The sequence below is a fragment of the Venturia canescens genome, chromosome 8 (assembly GCF_019457755.1).
Source record: "Venturia canescens isolate UGA chromosome 8, ASM1945775v1, whole genome shotgun sequence".
Taxonomy (NCBI): domain Eukaryota; kingdom Metazoa; phylum Arthropoda; class Insecta; order Hymenoptera; family Ichneumonidae; genus Venturia; species Venturia canescens.
This window is the reverse complement of record NC_057428.1, coordinates 6,815,750-6,831,825: the sequence shown is the minus strand read 5'-3', so window position 1 is coordinate 6,831,825 and position 16,076 is coordinate 6,815,750. Positions and strand designations below refer to the sequence as shown.

At 41.2% G+C, this 16,076-nt stretch overlaps 1 protein-coding gene across 20 annotated transcripts in view; it reads right to left on the bottom strand.

Annotated features, from left to right (window-relative positions):
- Window positions 1-16,076, bottom strand: part of mmd (mind-meld) — a 619,790-nt gene that overhangs the window by 89,180 nt on the left and 514,534 nt on the right. The gene's annotated exons all lie outside the window — the stretch shown is intronic.

Below are 16,076 nucleotides of genomic sequence, written 5' to 3'. Positions count from 1 at the left end.
GTCCAATTTTTCTTTTTTTGATTGCTAATCCAGAGTACGTTTATTTCGTACACCCTCATAATTTTGGGTAAGTTGAAAAAAATCACTGAAAATACGTCAAAATTGAGGAAAATCGCAGGTGTGGATATGAGATTTTTTTTCTTTCTTAATTACCTCGTGTATGTTTTTCATGTATCTTGGCCTACTTGATCCGAATTTGGAGTCGGCTACTCATCTTGATTATGTATTGGGATCTGACACGGAGGCGTGGCCTAAATTTAATATGGCGCAGACGGAGGTGCAATCGCCGTATTAAGTCCGTGTGTGGTATAGGCTCATGCTCATCGTGCAAATATAGCATTAGTTATAAATATCTTACGTCCCAGTATCAAGCTGGACGCTCCTCACTTTTTCGTTTTTAACTCTATCACTATCACAAGTATATCTTCAAATCGCCATCATCATTCGTTGGTAAATAGTTTATATCCAATAGAACATATTCCAAAGAATCCAAACCACTCCAGAACAATACGTGGATCGTAAACCGATACATCCTGTAAGACTTTGAACACTCTCGCATGCCTTTTTATCTTCAACTTTCTATTTTCCCAAATTCTTTGAAACGCATGTGCACCCCAGGCACTCCCCGACTCTCACAAGGAAAGTCACCTTAGTGTACCCCTACAACCTGGGTTGAAAAAATTACACTTTGTAGTTCACATCAAAGTATAAACCCTCACAAAAAATTAGCTGCCCACTCGCATATTTAAGGGGTAAAATTAATTTCTCAAAATCGGTCGTTTTTTCGTTTTTCGTTGATATCTCCGTAACTAAAATAGATACGGCAAAAGTTTAAATGGCAAATTTGTTTATTTTTCAGTGCTCTGTAAAAATATATAATCGTCAATTATATAGCTTTTTATATTCATTTTATTTTCATAAAAAAACGTGTTCTTTTGTACATTTTTCTCTACTTTTCCATATTAAACCTAATTATTCCGATTTAAAATTCAATCCTATCAATCTACATTGGTTTTCTCTAATACAAGCGCTCATTAAAAGGAGTCAATTTTTTCAAACGCAAAATTTTTTATCAATTTCAACTGATAACATGTTTTCATCAAACTATGAGGTGGGTTTCTTAAAATACGTTTTATTTTTCTATGATATCCTATCTATTGTGTTAAACACTGATATATCAGTAAAAGATAAGGCTCTATATAATCTCATTGTTGTCACATTTAAGTTAGTTTTAAAGCGGTCCCGTTCACTAAAGTTCTCTGATCATAGGTGTGCATTGTTGAGTACGTATTGAATACTACGAACTTTTTTAAAAATGCATATCAATCCAGTGAATGTCATACATATTTTGTTGACTTATTTTATGACGATGAATTTGCCCGAAACACCGGTGAATGAAAGTGAAATGAAATTAGGCAATACCATTAAAGAGTTTTTAATTGAAAGCATAAACAAATACACGGGAATCGAAATTGAAGAAGACGAAACTCTACATTTTCAGGAACAATTCAAACACCATGAGCCTGAAAGTGTAGAAGATAGTGAATTGGAATGGGATTCAATTTCATCCGATGAAGCAGATGGATTTCTTGTACAAAAAATGAAGATGAACTCTCATTTGATTACAAGAAGAAAACTGTGGAGTATTGGAGAAGTGGAAAAACATAAAATTTAAATATTCGTACGGTGGTACACCGTTTTAGAAAAGTAATTTCTAAAACACAATTAAAGCGTTGGGCTCATGAAATAAATAAAGGTGGGACTTATAAAGAAAAATTGAATAATGTTGTGCTCGTACATCGCACTCATTAAAACAAATTAAGCAATCTCAGCGCAAACGCAGCAATGGTGAAATATCGATGCTCCCGAACGAGCGTATCGACCCTCGATGTCAACATCGAAACTTCCAGAAGGAAATCTAGGTTATATTCGCACGAAAAGGGGAAAACCCCCAAATCTATAAAATTATCGACTAACCCAAAATTCGACAGTCTTTGACGAGAATTGTAACGATTGGTCTCGAGACAATAAAACCTCGAATTTGTAACTTCTTAAATAAACTTATTGTTAACTTGTTGTAAAAGTATCGAGTTGGAGTTCAGCTCTTTTGGCCTAAATCCCTTAAATACTCGTCCTTGATAACTCGTCCCTTCGCGACGGTCTTCGCGGACACAACAATAAAATATCTCAATATACTTTAAATCGCTTCATTGAAGCAACTGAATATGGCAAGATCATACATGTTATTGATTTACAACGATGGGCCTTGACCGCACATAAAGATTTCATAAATTCCGATGCACGATTCAAAGCATCAAAAAATTGGGTGAATAAGTCCAAAAGAGCACATCGCATGTCTCGAAAAATTACAAAATTTATTACCCGGAAAACTTTAGAAGACTCAAAAAATCTTGCAAAAACGGCTAAAGAGTTGATAAATAACGTTAAATCTGTTATCAACGACATTGGTCTGGAAAACGTTTACAATTCGGACCAAAGTAGATTCCAATTTGAAATGCATTTCGGTCGCACTCTTGCAAACCAAGGATCGAAAGATATTTAATGCGTTGTTCAATCCATATCTTCGACAACCCATTCGTATACGATTCAACCAATGATATCGGCCCATGGAAAATTACTTTCACCGTTATATCTTGTATTAAAAGAAATCGGTGGTGACTTTGGCCCACGCGTAAAAAAAGCGTTGTTTAAACCCAGAAACATTTTTATTTCGGCATCAAAATCAGGAAAGTTAACATCAGGTAAGAACTATTGAAGTTATATATTCGGGCGGCAAATTAAATATAGCAAACCAAATCATACTAAATATTTCGTTTTTTCGACAGATTATTTCGAGGAGTGGCTAACCGAAATCTATTTTCCAAACGTTGGTGACAGCAGTGCGCTCTTGATCGACTCTTGGAGTGGAAACTGTCCAGGGGTAGTTAATGAAGTAACTCCTCTTCATAAAAAAATTGTATTAGAAATTATTCCAATAGGAACAACAGAACAAATACAACCATTAGATGTGTTTGGGTTTCGAATATGGAAAAATTTTGTAAGGCACTTTTCAGACAGAGCTATTCTTTCCGGTAGCGATATAAATTTACATTTAAGGAATAACATTATTCAACTGCAGTCACTTGTTCACAATCAACTGTCTTCCCCACGTTATGTTAATATGTTTAAGAGGATGGATCAGTTGGTATATCGCAACCGTGAGTGCGAGAGAGATAGTTGCAAATTTCGAAATCGAAATTCTTTGACACAGTTTGACCGATTAAAAAAAGGCTTTGTCAGTCGATTTTTGTCATTGTTCTGCGTAGGCTGACGGAGCTTTTTTTTAATCGATCAAACTGTTTCAAAGAATTTCGATTTCGAAAATTGCAAGTAAGGTTAGTCGACTGATCCATACTCTTTAAATACGCATGGTACAAAAGTGGCTATGTAGAAAAAGTACTTCCTGAATTTATTAATCCTGTGACATTTAGTTTTGGAGATAATTCGGAACCACGATGTCACATTTGTGGTGATTTAGCTGTTATAACATGTTCGTGGTGCAAAAATTCTTTGTGTCTCAAACATTTCTTTGAGGAGTATCATTATTGTAATGAATACATTCCATAATACGAAGATAAAAGAACTAATAAGTGCATGGCAGGGTTTACTATTCTACTTGTCATGAGTCCTAGACATCGTAACAACAGGAATACATGAATTGAAGGCTTCTAGGAAATAATATGGAAATATGTATATTGAATAAAGTTTTATATAAAACGGAAAAAATCATTTGATGGTTATTCGTTTGTACTACAATTAATGTATGTACAAAACTAAACTAAAGGTAAATGATTCATGAGTATTTTAAGACAAGGGTAGGAGGCATAACTGGATACACTCATTTTCTATTTGACAATTTTTCTAATCTTGTTTTATTTTCAGGTAAAGTAAAAACTTTTTCGACGATAAAATAAAGAAAAATGTACAACAAACACGTTTTTTTAGGAAAATAAAATAATTATGAAAAGCTATACAATTAACGATTACATATTATTGCAGAGCACTGAAAAATGAATAAATTTGCCATTTAAACTTTTGTCGTATCTATTTTAGTTTGGGAGATCTCAACGAAAAACGAGAAAACGACCGATTTTGAGGGATTAATTCCACCCCTTAAATATGCGAGTGGGCAGCTAATTTTTTGTGAGGGTTTATACTTTGATGTGAACTACAAAATGTAATTTTTTCAACCCAGGTTGTGTGGGTACACTAAGGTAACTTTCCTTGTCAGTCACCACTAAAACTACAACAGGACCAGTATTGGAAACAATAAACATTCCTTATCTCCAAGTTTATTGCCTGCCTAACATTTTTCAAACTCACACGAAAACTCCAAATCTGCGTTTCGAAAGTTATGTTTCTCACGAGTCCCGAAAATGCACGCTTTATATTCAAATGGAACACGTGCAGATTTTAGAAACTGCTCAACACACTTTCCCTAATTCTGAGAAAACCTCGTGCGACTTTTGCTCCAATCATATCTCTGGAAAAGTCTCCCTCATATTCAAATCCAATCACCAAGACAGACCACCAACTTTACAACCTATTAACCAATCCAAACTAAAAAACCTCATAGAAAAACTTCCCTCTACAGCATCTAACCACCGAAGATGCATCTCATCCTCTAACTCCGACCAAGTTAAAAATCTCTAGTTGTAAGTCAGTTAGCAGTGAACCACCAAAAGACTAATATCGGACAACTCTCCTCATCAAAAATTCAAACTCTTCTAAGAGAGTTTCGTACATTAGCTAACACGCGGTTATACCAAAACTATCTCAATTCTCAAATTGAAAATAAGTGTAATAGTCTACCAATAAATTTATCAATAAATTTTGTAGTAAACAAAATATCATCATACATTTATTTCGTGAAGCCTTCGACATCGCTCCGTGATTAGAAATCTCTTCTAATTCACAAGCACAAAATCATCACAAGGTCACGTATACCTGAAAATATAACGTCTGTTACTCGGCCGCCGCATCAATCCCAAAGAAGACTCACCGGCAGCAGTACTCAAACGTACACTCTGCTTCTCTAAATCGGCGACTGTGCGTTCCCATCTAATCCTCCCTCTCGGGACGTAACAAATATTCAAGAAAGATAATGCTAGTTTTAACAATAAGTAATGTTTGCTGATGGTTCGATCCAACTTCTAGTCATTGAAATTTTTTTTTCTCTTTTTGTTATTTTTTGTTTTTTAATTTTTCGCGAGGTGTAAACTCAATTATACTTCCATTTTTTGTTTAATTTTGTCCAAAAACACTAATGTTAATTGATATGTATTCATGAGCAATACACCCCAGTTATAGTTTGAAAATTCAACACCAGGTGTCTCACAAATTTTGTCAGATCCCAATACAAAAGTGAGATGCAGAAGCGATAGCGATGGCGTGAGAAAAGAACTTTATTAATCTTATACCATTCTTCTTTTGTAACACACTCTTCTTTGTTCGAATAACCTATGCAGTGAATTTTTCTACCTCTTTCTATATTTTCTTTTCATGTCTTTCTGGTTTTAACAATTTATCCAAACAAGACATAAGTGAACTGAAAATTCAGTATCAAGGAGGGTGGAATATTATCGTGATGGCAGATTTCTACTGGACGTAAAAAAAAGACACAGAGAAAATGGTGAGTAGTAAAAATAATCGCTACATAGGTTATCGATGAAAAGAGAATGCGTTACAAAAGAAGAACGATGTGTGAGTTATGAAGTTCTTTTCTCGCCTTATTTGTATAGCTATTGTAATTCACTCTCATATACTCTCATATAGATGACCAGGATTGACGGAATACGGATCATATGTGTTAAAATCCACAAAGAAAAACGCTTGATCTGTGTGGACTCACGCTCTATTTTTGCCTCGTCACACCTCACCCCCCCCCCCCCTCCTCCGCATTTCTGACCGCGCCCCTTCTGGTGGTCTGTGTCGACTCTCCTCATGACGTCTCAAGAGTTGACACCTGTCGATCATCCATCGACGCACGCCTTAAACTCCAATTCAAAACTAGTACCTCTTGTATGAACATTAGGGTGGTCGTTATTTGAGTTTAAAATTTATTTTACCCTTTCCCCCTCCTAAATTGGTTCAAAGAACATAAAAAGTAATGCTGTAATTTTTACAGATTTTTAAAACAATGCTTAACCCTCGACCACGGGGGTTGAAGTTTTCCGTTTAAAACACATGGAGTTTTTTTCCGTTTGTGGTCACGATTTTACTGTGAGTCTTAATACGTTTGGAAAATCTTTAAATTTTCAGAAATTACTTTATAAGCATGTTGCTACACGGGAAAAATTTCCAAAACTCCTACTCTCAAAATGTTGTATAGCATCACCGTACTAACCCATTAATGCGCAAAACGACAATTTTGGACACGCAATTTCAAGTACACAGTTATAACTGAGGAACAAAAGAAAAATTCTTCAAAATCTCGTATGGGAGGTTTTTGTGGGTGCTCTTTCAGAATCTGGCATTTATTTTGTAAAATTAACTCTAAATCTTTATTATTTTTGCTTTTTGAATTGAAAAGTCAAAAATTTTTGACGTTTTTTTTCCCCTTTAAATCGATTTTCGTTATTGCTGCTCCACTTAAATAACCATGTTATTGCTAGTAAAGGTGTCCTTGATTCTGATCTTTCCAAAACAGTGGTTATGAACTCTTTTTTCTTACTCAGTTTTTCCAAGAAGTCGATTTTTGCAAAAAAAACATGATGTAAATTTTCATGATTTTTTTCTCAAAGTCTCAACTTAACGGAAAAATTTTATGGGATAAAAAGTATTGAGGATCATTTAAAGAATACATGTGATTTTTTTTCGAAAATTTCCTAGCTTCCTTTATACTTTTTAATTTACACAATTTTTTGAAAAATTTTGAAAAAATTTACACGTATCTTTGGATGATTCTAAACATTTTTTGTTATATAACATTTTTTTATAAAGTTGAAGTTCAAACTTCCTTAGCACGGATGTAACTTGAAACACGATGAAACGAAAAAGCGACACTAAAATGAGACAAACATATTCGTCCATAGGATTTAGCATGCGAAAGAATGAGATAAAATAGAGAAATACGGTGTTTCCTATTCTTTTCGTCTCCTCTTTGTGCGGTCCTTTGTAGCCTCCCCACTGTTCTCCACCAAGCGTTTTTATATGTTAACCTGTATGCGCCTGCGTATTGCCGCTTCTATCCGAGTGAAGATGCATGTCTACGTGAGAGTAAATTCTGGAAGTTGTTCTTGAGAGTACTCTCGCGAATGAAAGTAAAGGTGTCTGTCCACGTAAGAGTAAAGTCGCTCTCGAGAGTAGTACTCGCTAGTGGACACGCTGCCGAGAGTAACTGCAGGCGTGTCATTCTCAGTCGTGAGAGTACTCTTGAGAGCAATTTTCAGAGTTTGCTCTCATGTGGACAAGCACCTTAATACGTCTGCAGTTGGAACTTCCATTTTAACGCACGCATAATGACTACGCTCTTTTCTTTAACCATCGGAGTTTCTTTTTCCAATAATTCTCACTATCTATCACAAACTAAAAAGTGTTAAATAGGCCCATGCTCATAAGCTGTGCCTCTTTTTTATCAATATATTTACACTTCTTGTTACCTAAATCAACTAGTGCTTTCCGTCTTAAATTTGTCCTAACCTAAAACTCAACCGCCTTCCTAACATCGCCGGCCTGTTCCCTTCTTTCGGGGTGCGACATGGCATACTATTCAAAGCCCGGTCAGGGCGATCTCTCAGGAAATGATCCTTCTCCTGAAGAGGATGGTGATCGCGACTCTATTTCAAATATGGACTTTACAAACCAAGTAAATGATCTCCGAAGCGAATCATTCGGCCCAATGGACTCTCGCAAGCGGAAGGGTGAAGCGACCGATGACAACGGAAACGCGACCTCAAAAAATTCAAAATCCCGATTGGTAGAACCTCCTGTAGTAGTAGACTCCGACGACTTCTCTAACACGCAAGCGTCGAATACCCAAGTAACAAATAAAAGCGATAATTCGAATATGCTGCTAGACCGCCTTTCTGCAAACAGATACAAAACCCACAGCTCAGCTCCTTTCATCGTGCTGGTATAACCTCAGGAGGTCAACTCTCAAACCCCACGGCTAAACACCACAAGAGTTGGGAAAATTGTCCTAACGAAATTCGCAAAAAATCAAATTAACCATGTTTTCTCCTCAGGCAAACATCAGTGCTCAATCGAATTTTCATCTGCGTAAGCTGTCAATATCTTGCCTACACTCCCTATCTTGAAAGAAGAAAAATTAATAGTTTTCATCTCCGACTCTTTCATAACCTGCGAGGGACTTATAAAAGGTGTTCCACTTGACATTAGCAAGGAAGAACTTATCGAAAACATAGATTCCCCAGCAGTGAGAGTAATTGATGCTCGACGCCAAAACCGCAAAATCACAGAGAACGGCGAAACAAAACTCGTTCCGAACCAATTCTTCTACCTCAAATTTGAAAACCGTATTAGACCCAACCACGTCTCATTATTCCATGTCCGCCACCCTGTCGATCCCTGGGTTTTACCAATTAAAATCTGCTTCAATTGCTTTAGGTTCAACCACGTGGCGAGCCAATGCAAAAGCCGCACGAAGTGCATCAGATGCGGTAACGCCAAACATGCACCAGGAATGGAATGCCCCAACAAGGATGGTTCTCCTTGCTGCGAAAACTGTAAAGAGAATCAATTATCAACTGATAGAACATGCCGTCTATTCCTTCTGGAAAAATCAATCAAAGCTACAGCCGCTTTAAAGAATATCTCTCCCTCTGACGCTAGAAAATTACTAAGAAACTCATTGCCTCGCGTACATACAATCACAAACAAGTCGACGGCTTAACACCCTCCGCTCAGGTCTCGCCCTCCTCTCGCAATAGCCTCAACATCTCAACATCGACCACCCATCTTGTACAGCCAAATAGCTTCGAATCCCACTCATTCACTATCAACCCTCCCACAAAATCACCAAGAGTCCTAAAATCCTGGTTATTCCTCACACACCTTTCTTCTCAAATGCTTACGATAAACTTTAAAAATCCCTTTCAACTACCAAATAAAAGGCCAGTCAAAATATTGTCTTCTTCGTCTAAAGCTATTCTTGCCACACGGGCAGAGCACGAAAAGACGCTTTTATCTCCTCACGGACGTTCTTCCTTCTCCTTTCCAAACGGAGCAGTTCTGGATTAAAACATAAATCGATATTCCTCTTCAGCACCTTCGCCCCGACAGGCTGACCCTCTTCTCCATCCTGGTTCATCCGACTTTAACAATCCGCTTAATCCCAAAGAAATCATTCCTATACTCTTGCAGTTCTTCTCTCAATTTCTACCAGCTCTGAACCCATTGGGGCTCATGGAGAAAATCAACCCGCTTATAGATTCGCTAAACTCTTTGCAAAATACTCCCAACACTCCCCTTTATGATTATGAATAATAACAACAATAATAAATAGCTGAATATTCTACAATGATAGCTTCCATAATAAAACCGGTCTCCGTTCGAAAGACTAATTCACACCTGCCTTACACAATGACTCGAAAGTAATTTAATCATTTCCTACTCTCAATTCGATTTTAGGAAAGCGAAATCATGCCTGGACAACCTTACAATTCTCTCAACAGAAATTTACATCGGATTTGCAAGTCAACAATACACAGCGTGTATTTTGGTGGATGTGTCTAACGCATTTGACAACGTTGACCCAAATACCCTCTTCAATTGTTTCAAGCGCATAGGCCTAACTTGGGAGTAGTGCAAATTTATTTATAACTTCACTCCTTCTCGACGATAATTTTTTCAAATAGCTGGCCAAAGGATAGGACCATTTAATTCCCATTACGGAGTTCCACAAGGGTGCATTTTGAGCCCTCTTCTATATTTACTATACACCAATGACCTAGACAATTACCTTCACCCTCGAAGTCAATATTTGCTATTCGCAGACGACGTCGTTATATTCTCGAAATCAAGATGCCTAAAAGACAGTATCTCTTCCATCCAGCATAGCTCAGACAGCGTTTCTACCTACCTCAATTCTCTGGGTCTCGCGGTCGAACCCACAAAATCCAAGTTGATCGTTTTTTCTCGAAAATCCTTCGATCCTACCTTACCTTTTGTGCAAATTAATAATTCCCGGGTTTCGGGATGTCTCCAAGCCAAATTTTTAGGTATAATACTCGACCATCGTCTAATTTGGCACCTCCATATAACGAATTTAATGCAAAAATGCAAAAAATGATTAGACGTAATGAAATGCCTCCTTTCCACATGGCGGGGGGGGGGGGGGGGACACCTCACTTCCCTTCTAACAATTTACAGAGCTCTGATGCGTAGTGTAATTGAATACGGTTTCTCTACCATCCCACTCTTTCGACACCTCCTCTGGGAAAAATCCAAATCATTCAGCGAAAAGCTATTAGACTCTCTGTCGGTTTTCGTAAATCAACCCCCAATAACATTAGCTGAATCCAGCGAGCCACTCGTCCGATATCGATTCCAATATCTCACCGATAAATTCATGCCCAAAACTTTTGCTTCCCCGAACCATCAGCTACATATCTCCATACCTACTCTCATTCACGCCTTAAGAATGCAAGAAAACCGAGCAATATCTCATCTCCCCCTAATCTCGGCCTATAACAGATTCTCGCACCTTAAACCTTCCATCGTATCCCATACGTTTCCTCTATTCTACGAAATCTGTCCATCCACTCAAATCGTGTCCTCCCTTATTGATATCGAAACAGGGAGGACCTTCCAATCATCTGACAATCCTAATTTGGAATTCCTCTCCAGATTTGGCAACATAACTGACTCTTCCCACTTCAACACAGATGGCTCCAAGGCCGATCCTGAAAATTACGTAGGTTTTGCGATTTACAATCCCTCCATCCCACTTTCCCTAAAATACCATATTCGATCTCAAGCTTCAAACTTAGTGAATAATAAAATTATTAAGTCAAAAATCTTCACCGACTCTCTGAGCACTCTCCTACATTTCTCGTCATCAGGAAGTTCCGTTATTGTTACGATATACAAATATTTTCTCAAAGCTACGAATCTAAATCTCCAAATTCACCTTGTCTGGATTCCAGGCCATCACGGTGTTGCAGGTAACAAAACAGTCGACAAATTTCAGAGGGTGTCGACTTTCATACCTCGCTTCCACCATCCGATTTCTTCCCAACAGCAAAAGAAAAGTGTAAATCCTCTTCGGAACCAGCTCTACGCCAAGCAGGAAATTATAAAGGTACCCTTTACTTTCGGGATTTTTACCATTCTTCCTCAAAACCATGGTTCTCATCTTTCAACAACCTCGACTGCTTTAGCATAGCATCTGTTTGTAGAATGCGTTCAAACCACTATAATTTACAACCCAGCCTATCCAGAAAAAAATACACATAGTCGTCGGTCTGCCCTTGTGGTGTCGAATCTGAAGATTTGAACCATACCTTTTGGGCCTGCCCACGTTTTAAAGATCAACGCAAAATCCTCATTCGCTCTCTACGAGCAAAAAAAATTTTCCAACCATTTAACATAGAGTCGTTGATATCCAGTCACGCACTATATCCCCTATCATCCAATTCCTCAAAACGGCAAAGCTATCTATCTAACATATTTCATCTCACACTTAAACATATTCTAAACTTATAAAATATGGTCTAAGAATTCAACTTTAAATGCAACTTCACCCTAACCCACCTATAAACAATCGGCGCCTTCATATAACGCGCCTCTAAATCGAACCTTTCAATTTACTCCGACTACATCAGCGCCCATCGCTAAACGTTCTAAATACATGGCCATATGGTTAATCCTCACTCGTGAAGCTACCAGAGCCAATACAATGAAAACAACAACAACAACAACAATAATAATAATAATAATAATCCGCAGACATGCTCCTACCACAGATAGCCGACGAACATGACACGGACATCCTGATCCTGTGTGAACCATACAGGAGAAGGACGACCCAGACGTACATCACGAACGAGACAGAGACCACAGCTATCTGGGTAAGGGGGGCCACCCAATCCCGAGTCTCCGACCACGGAGTAGGGGACGTTTTCATCTGGGCCAGGGTGGGCGCTGTCACTTACGTCAGCGTCTACCTGACGCCCAACTGCACTGCGGCGGAATTCGAGAGGAAGGTGGCGCTCCTAGAAGACGGAATCAGGGACCTGCCCGAGGATGTCATCGTTGCGGGGGATCTCAACGCGAGGGCGACCGAGTGGGGAATGACAGAAACGAACAGACGCGGACGACTGCTACTGGAAATGGCCGCAAGGCTGGACCTGGTAGTGGTAAACACGGGAAACACGCCGATGTACAGACGACCAGGGTTCGGAGACTCCATCCCTGACGTGACGCTGACGTCGGACGGAATCCTGTCACGGCTGAGGGGGTGGCGGGTGATCGAGGACTCCACAGCCAGCGATCACCAGTGCATCACCTTCGAAGTGGCAGGACGGACAGAAACGAGACGAACTAACTCCCACCGACCCCCGCGGTGGAACCTCGACAAACTCGACGGACGTAAATTCTCTGAGGAGTTGATGGCAGCACCAGCTCCGATGACGAAAATTCCCCCCGAGCTGACTGGCCGGCAAAAGGCGGAGAGACTGACGGACGAGACGGCCAAACTAATAGACGGCTTGTGCAACAGCATAATGCCGAAATGACGACAGATACAGAAAAGATGACCACAATACTGGTGGACGGACGAGATCGCCGAATTGCGCAGGATTTGCCTGGCAAATCGGCGACGAGTGACGAGGGCTGGGGGCGGACCCGAAAGGGAAAACCTTCAGGCCATATACAAAACAGCACGGAAGACGCTGACGAAGGCAATACGGGACAGCAAGACGCGATGCTGGAGGAAGCTCTGCGAGGAGGTGAACGAGGACCCGTGGGGAACTAGTTACAAGATTGTGACCGGCAAACTAGGGGCCCGAGTTCCACCAGAACTCAAAGATGCCGAAACAGCAGGACGGATTGTTGACGGATTGTTTCCGACGCACCTGATACGGACGAACGTGACGGACGACGCTGACGTGCCGGCGCCCCCCGTCTTTGTCGCTGAGGAGCTCACCAGAGCAACGAAGGCGATGAAGACTGGTAAGGCGCCGGGACCAGACGGAGTACCGGCTGAGATCCTCCGGCTCGTAGCTCGCCTACGGCCGGAGATACTTCTCGACCTATACAACACGTGCTTGACGACAGGAACGTTCAGCGATCGGTGGAAAGAGGCGAGGCTCCTCCTTATCCCGAAAGGGAAGGGCGACCCTAACACGCCCTCGGCCTACTGACCGTTGAGTTTATTTGACACGACAGGTAAACTCTACGAACAATTACTGAGACCGAGACTGACGGACGCGATGCAGGCCGGAGGGGGTCTCTCCGACCTGTAGTTCGGTTTCAGGAGGGGTCGATCGACGATTGGAGCAATCCAAAAGGTGGTTGACTCTTTCCTGGAACTGAACTGCCACGCAGCCCGACCTATCGTGCTGCTGGCGACACTGGACATCAGGAATGCTTTCAACTCGGCCAGGTGGGTGGATATCCTGGAGGCGCTGAAAAGCAACTTCGGGATCCCACCTTACTTGGCTCGGGTTGTGGAGGATTACCTGAGAAACAGACGTATAACGTACGGGACGAGAGAAGGACAGGTAACGAGACAGGTCACCGCTGGGGTTGCCCAGGGGTCGATACTGGGACCTGACTTCTGGAATGGCTTATACGACAGCTTGCTTCGGCTGGAGATGCCGCTCGGAGTGACCCTCGTCGCATACGCTGATGACGTAGCGGCGGTGATTACAGAGCGATCTCCGGAACTAGCACAGTTGAAGTTGAACCAGACCATGAGACGAGTTGGATGTTGGATGAAGGACCACGGACTGCAACTCGCAACGGGAAAGACGGAACTGACGCTCCTTACGAGAAGACGCATGCAGACGATACTGCCCATGAGAGTGGGGGCACACGAGACGGAGACCAAGGGGGAAGTCAAGTACCTTGTGGTAACCCTTGATACGAAGATGACCTTCTGGCCTGACATACAGAAGACGGCCCAGAGGGCGGCAGAGAGGATAGCGTCCTTGAGCCGCCTGATGGCAAATACGACGGGACCGAGACCGGGGAAACGGCGACTGTTAATGGCGACAGCTCACTCGATCCTCCTGTACGGTGCGGAGATCTGGGCAGACTCCCTGAAGACGAAGAAGTACTGCAAGACGATGACGATGGTACAGCGACAAGGCGCGCTGCGAATCGCTTGCTCCTACCGGACAGTCTCTGCACAAGCTGTTCTGGTAGTGGCGGGCGTAATTCTCGTGGATCTCCTTGCGTTTGAGCGTAAGAGGATCTACGGGAGCAGCGCAGACATAGGACGGAAGAACGCGGCAATCGCCGAGCGCGAAAGGACGATAGACACTTGGCAAGGACGGTGGACAAACGGAAACGATGGTAACTGGACGAGACGACTTATACGGGACCTGAGGCCGTGGCTCGGAAGGAAGTTCGGGGACGTGAATTTTTACGTTACTCAGCTCTTGACGGGGCATGGTTACTTCCGACGGTACCTCCACAGAATGAACAGAGTACGGACACCTGACTGTAAGTACTGTGGACATGAACGAGACGACGCGGAACACACGTTTTTCGTGTGTGACCGCTGGACAGGACTAAGACAAGAAATGGAAATAACAGTTGGCAGTATTACCCCGGAGAACATCGTCGGGGTGATGCTGCACAGACCCGAATGGTGGTGCTTAATCGCCACCTACACGGAAACGATATTGCGACGTAAGAACGCGGATGGCAGCTTGACGGATGACTGAGCAGACGGAGTGACGCGACGTTACGATAACGGTGGGACAGAACGGACGAACGAACACAGACAGAACCCCCAGTCAGAAGTAATATCAACATAGTCCCTGGCTGGGGGGAAGGACAACAAGGAGGTGGCGGTTTTAGTGGGTAGGCCTATTTTTTTGGGAGTCCCACATACCCATGTAGTCCGTAAGACTACATGGAATCCGTAAAAAGGATTTCCGCAACTCCTTGGTAAAAAAAAAAAAAAAAAAAATACGTCTGCAGTTACTCTGGGCAGCGTATCCATTAGCGAGTACTACTATCAAGAACGACTTTACTCTCACGTGAACAGACACCTTCAAAAGCGCCGTATAGTGAGTCTTAGATTAGATTTGTCTAGTTCTTTCTGAGATGTGAATAGGTAATGACAATATTTTCGATATTCCCGTGTTGTCACTCTACAAATGGATATCAATGTACAACAACTAGGATTATGAGACCATGGTATATCTAGAGTCGCGACAGCGACTCAGAGACAAGTACATTATGTTATGGCGAGTTGCTGCCAGAGACTTTTTACCGGAGCGATAGCGTTTCCAATTTTTTTCAAAAATTTTCAAAATTTTCAAAATTTGTTTCTTTAATAATTAATTAATTATAGTATTTCAGAGAATATTGAAGGTTGATGTATTTTTTTTTTTTTTTTTCTTTTGATTACGACCTCTTCGAACTTTGTAGTTCAACGCGTTGAAGAGATATTAATTATAATTTGTGACGTTGTGGCAGAGCCGCAACGCCCCGCGTCGTGGTAGAATCCACCACACCGCTCACTCACTTTGCAAGCGTCCAAAAATCGCTATATTTTTCTTATATTTTAACTATTCGCGAACTATGTAATTTTCTTGTGTAATTTAATTTATTCATTTTTCCTGTATCGCCATTGTTATTAGTCATAAGTTCTTCGGCCGTTTTGGCACTCGCTCGCAATCGTCTACTTGTGAAATTCATCGGACTACAATCCCCTTTCCCCCTAAACGAGAGTTCCCGTCGAGCCCTGTCCCAAGCTATTCACTCCCACTTATAAAAAGCTCCTTCCCCGAATCCCGAGAGGCTAAAAATCGGACAAAGGCTATTAGAACCGAGTCATGGGACCGATCAACATCATCGAACGTCTTCTTGAGGTGGAA